The sequence below is a fragment of the Bubalus bubalis genome, chromosome 12 (assembly GCF_019923935.1).
Source record: "Bubalus bubalis isolate 160015118507 breed Murrah chromosome 12, NDDB_SH_1, whole genome shotgun sequence".
NCBI lineage: Eukaryota > Metazoa > Chordata > Mammalia > Artiodactyla > Bovidae > Bubalus > Bubalus bubalis.
Window position 1 is genome coordinate 80,044,504 of NC_059168.1, and position 5,431 is coordinate 80,049,934.

The following is a 5,431-nucleotide window of genomic DNA, read 5'->3' on the forward strand; positions in this document are numbered from 1 at the left end:
AACTAAACCTGTGAGTCACAACCAAGCTAGTGCTCTGGAGCCCATGCTCTGCAATAAGAGAAGCCATCACAGTGAGAAATCCACCATTCACCACAGTTAAAGAGTAGTCCCTGCTCCCTGCAAGACCACATGTAGCGAAGAAGACCCCCAGTGCAGCCCAAAGTAATTAAAAAGAACTAATTTAAAAAAAAAAAACAGTTATAAAAAAGAGTCAATTGTAGTCTTTCACTTTATTATGGTATGCTATCTCATAGGGTGCTTTTGTGTTTGTTTTCAATTTCCCTATAGTGTAACTGAATGATTTTTATTTGTCTAGTTTCTGCTTGGTCATGTTTCTGAAGGTGTCCAATACAATACACATATTCATATTTCCTTCCAGTTCTTTCATGTTTTCATTTTTTATATTTTAATATTTAACCCATTATAAATATACATTTGTACATGATATGAGAAAGGGATCTAACTTCTTCTCCCCAAAATAATTAACCAGAAAAACATTAAATTATTTAGCATCAAAAACAATAAATACACATAATTACCACCATGCTTGCATCATATAACTACTTGCAGCATATGACTCACTGACACATCACCTTTAAGATGACTTAAGACAATTTTAAGTATCAAAATACTGCAAGACTATACTAATAGCTAGTATTTACTGTCAGACACTGTTCTTTCTAATGGGTCTATTTCACTTGGCGCATTCTTATGAATCCCTTTAATAAGCTGTTATTATTTTAATTTTACAGATGGAGCAAATAAGGAAAATTTGTATAGTATCAAAATTGAAGTTTGAAGCAATTGTAACCAGCTCAAGGGCACACTGCTGATCACAGATGGAGTCAAGAGTCAACCTCTCTCTCTCTCTCAAACACACACACACACACGGATATTTTAACTTCTGAATCATCCCTAGTTCCACTTATATAATGCCTACTGTTTAAAAAAATGAGACTTCTAAGATTTGGTGAAAGCATATATTTTCAGAATTATAGAGGTGAACATATTATTGCTGGAACATTGCGATATGTCTATCTTTCTATCAACAAAGATAATCAAGCTTGTGCACTTCACATAAGAGAATCTAAGGGAAGAGAAACGATCTACCTTCTGAAGCTGTCTCTGCTTAAAATTAAACCCTCAAGAAGTTCGCAGGTCACCATAAGGTGGTCTTTTACACTCTAGGAGGGGCAGCCCACAGGACTATTTCAGCAGCTCATCACACACATGCACACATACTTCCACGGACACACCACACACACATAAACCTGCCATTTTCTGAATATCAAAGATGACAAAAACCCATGCCCTTTGCACTGGTAAGAGACTATTTCCTGTGTTCCATCCTATCTGTGACATCAGCCAATGCTGGTGTTTCCATGCTGCCTTAAGACTGGGAAACAACTTGTTTGAAACTCTATCTTTTGCTTGTCAGTGACTAGAGGAGGGATGATAACAAAGACTATGTATTGATTGATAGATTTTTATTAACAAAAAAAAAGAAAATGTAAGCTTGGCACATACTGGGTGAAGACCTGGGGACCAGGACACTATGGGTCATATGTCATTCCATTAAGAGAATGCCAACATAGTTTGTCCTTCTATAGCTACTCTAGGGTCAGATGCTTTACCCAGGTGGGCAACACAACTGTGACCAAAATGGAGACACAAGATAGCAGCTAAAATCCTTCCACGGAGTAAGTAACATACACATGATAATCCTGTGTTAACGAGTATACATTTTTAATTCAAAAAACAAACTTTCTGGATGTCTCTGGTGGCAGAGTGGATAAGAAGCAGCCTGCCAACGCAGGGGATGTGGGTCCGATCCCTGCTTAAGGAAGATCCCACATGCCACAGAGCAGCTAAGCCCAGGCACCACAACCAATGAACCCGCACTCTAGAGCCCATGAGCCACAACTACTGAGCCTGTGTGTCACAACTACTGAAGCCTGCATGCCTAGAGCCCGTGCTCTGCAACAAGAGAAGGCACTGCAGTGAGAAGCCTGGGCACCAAAATGAAGAGTAGCCCCTGCTCACTGCAACTAGAGAACTAGAGAGAGAAAAAAAAAAATCATTCAAATGGGAATAATCGGAGTTGTGACTTTAGCTTTAGACAATCCATAAAAGAGGAAAGTGCAGTCCTATCGGGAAAAGAGATGCAAGTTCTTTAATAGGGAATCCCCCACAGATATGAGTGCAGGAAGAGGGAGCATCACCTCTATTTCTACTTTCTGATGGTCCCCAAGGAGAGAAGACTTGCTACTGCTGCTGCTGCTGCTAAGTCACTTTAGTCATGTCCAACTCTGTGAGACCCCATAGACGGCAGCCCACCAGCCTCCCCCATCCCTGGGATTCTCCAGGCAAGAACACTGGAGTGGGTTGCCATTTCCTTCTCCAATGCATGAAAGTGAAAGTGAAGTCACTCAGTCGTGTCTGACTCTTCGCAACCCCATGGACTGCAGCCTACAAGGCTCCTCCATCCATGGGATTTTCCAGGCAAGAGTACTGGAGTGGAGTGCCATTGCCTTCTCTGGAGAAGCCTTGAGCTGGCAATAAAAGGGAGAGCATTTGGCCTAACTAACCCTTTGCCTGGCCTGTCTCTCCCCTTCTCTTCCCTCCCATGGTATATATAGTTTTTATTGCTCTTGTTCATCTTCCTGGAAGACTTTTCCCATTCTTTGGCAAGCCAGTTTTGCAGGGAGATTTCTGCATAAGTGATAGAACAGATGCAGGCCCAGCAGTTTCCTCTGAAGATTTTCTCCTAAGAGCTCAACCTGGAAGCTATCAGATAAACATGTTATGTTGAACTCATTGTAGGAAACAGTACCAAAGATGTTTAGATGGCAATATCTATAATCCAACCACTAGCTGTCAGCCACAGGCTGCACACACAGCCCCTCAATGTGAACTCCCGTGGGGCTCTAATAGAATAAACCCTGTATGATTTTTGATACATGAGTACTTTTGCAATTTCTGTAAGCATTGAATTTTCTACAGAGCAAGAAACTGAAGTTCTAAGTGCCTTAAAGAAAAAATGGTATATGACAAAGTATTGCACCTTAGCACATTTAAACATTATTAATCGTAATAGGCCATGAATGACCCTGTAACTCTGAGAAGCTAACAAATGTGGAAACTGACAGAGCTACTGCTCTTAGCAACCAGCATAATTTAGCACAAATAGATTATATAACTGGATTTTTTAAAAGAGCATCCAAATGATCCAGAAGGTAAAAATCAACGATTATCACAGAGAGGCAGCAAACCCAATTATATTCCAGTACAAATGAATGGCAAAAAAGGCATGCACTCTTGTAATCAACTTAAAAGAGACTGCTGTATGCACAGCATACCTTTTAAGCATATAAATAACAATAATGTCACTGCTATATTACAATATTACCACAGGCTTGGCAGTTAAAACAACACAGTTATTATCTCACAGTTTCTGTGAGTCAGGAATCTGGGCATGCTTAGCTGAGACTAGTACTTCAGGGGTCTTCTGCAGTCAGTTTGCTGGTCAGAGCTGGGTTCTCATCAGAAAGTTCCAGGTAAGGATCTACTTCCAGTGTCATTTGGGTTGTTGGCAGAATTCATTCTGTGAAGGTTGTCAGACTAAACCCCTCCATTCTGACTGGTTCAGAAGCTACCTTTTTTTATTCCTTGTCATAAGGACCCAGCTAACATGGCAACTTCCTTGTCAAAGCAAAAGAGAGGAGCTGCTAGCAAGACAGAGGACATAAATTTTTTAACCTAATGGTTTTTCCAGTGGTCGTGTATGGATGTGAGAGTTGGACTGTGAAGAAAGCTGAGCGTCGAAGAATTGATGCTTCTGAACTATGGTATTGGGAAGACTCTTGAGAGTGCCTTGAACTGCAAGGAGATCCAACCAGTCCACCCTAAAGGAGATCAGTCCTGGGTGTTCATTGGAAGGACTGATGCTAAAGCTGAAACTCTAATACTTTGGCCACCTGATGCGAAGAGTTGACTCATTGGAAAAGACCCTGATGCTGAGAAGGATTGGGGGCAGGAGGAGAAGGGGACAACAGAGGATGAGATGGCTGGATGGCATCACTGACTTGATGGACATGAGTTTGGGTGAACTCCGGGAGTTGGTAATGGACAGGGAGGCCTGGCGTGCTCTGATTCATGGAGTCGCAGAGTCAGACACGACTGAGAGACTGAGCTGAACTGAACTGAACTGAATGGTGGCAGTGATATATCATCACCTTCATCAATTTTTCTTGATGCAAAACAAGTTACTAAAACAGCCCACATTTAAGAAGAGAATATTGCAAAAGCTTCCCATACCTTGAATATACAATCTTATGGTAGATCACTAAGGGGTCATGAGAAGCCTTGACTAATTAGGTAATCAATTAATATTCTCCTCCTCCAGTAATTAACATTCCCTTCCCTGGTGGCTGAGATGGTAAAGCATCTGCCTGCAATGCGGGAGACCCAGGTTCGATCCCTGGGCCAGGAAGATCCCCTGGAGAAGGAAATGGCAACCCACTCCAGTACTCTTGCCTGGAAAATTCCATGGACAGAGGAGTCTGGTAAGCTATAGTCCATGGGGTAGCAAAGAGTCGGACACAACTGAGCGACTTCACTTTCCCTTTCCCTGTGGCTCAGACAGTAAAGAATCTGTCTGCAATGTACATTTGGGTTTGATCCCTGGGTTGGGAAGATCCCCTGGAGAAAGGAATGGCTACCCTCTCCAGTATTCTTGCCTGGAGAATTCCATGGGTAGAGCCTTGCAGGTTCTAGTCTGTGACGTCACAAAGAGTTGGACACAACTGAGCAACTAACACTATTCTACTATATTTTCTTCGTTTCTCTTATCACTGCCTAAAATTACATTATTTATTTATTTGTCCACTTATTTATAATCTGTCTTCCACCCCTAGACTGTTAGCACTTTAAAGATATTACCTTGTCCTTCAGGTTGACTGCCGCATCCCCTATGCCCAGAACAATATTAAGCACTTGGTTGTCATTCAATAATATTTGCAGAATGCTTGAATGAAGGAAGAAAGGAATATCACTAGTGAATGTATGACCTCTTTCAGTAATTGCTTATTTAAGACACTGAAATGAAAGCCTGTATTGTGTGTCAGTACAATAGGGACTCACTCTGGCCGAGTGCTAAGCTCCCATACATATTGTTACTTCTTTCCCTTTGGGGTCAGGGTGACTTAACTACACAAATTTTTTGATACTCTCTCCTCTTGTATATCTTCATATGTTTTACATGTTTTGAAATTTGTAAGGTGAAAATAAAGTAAAATTTAGTTTTAATAGTTCATAAGGATTTTTGAAAGTGAGAGTAAAGTAAAACAACGCTCTTATGGTTTCCTCCATTTGCTAAAACTCAAAGGAAAAATTTAGATCAGTTATCAGTGTGGGAGACAGAAGGGAGATT

General features: G+C 41.1%; 1 non-coding gene across 1 annotated transcript; it reads left to right on the plus strand.

The window, feature by feature from the left end:
- Positions 1 to 4,420: 4,420 nt before the first annotated feature.
- TRNAC-GCA lies at positions 4,421 to 4,493 on the plus strand. Its single transcript has one exon. It is a non-coding gene; the product is annotated as a tRNA-Cys (tRNA).
- The last annotated feature ends 938 nt before the right edge of the window (positions 4,494 to 5,431 follow it).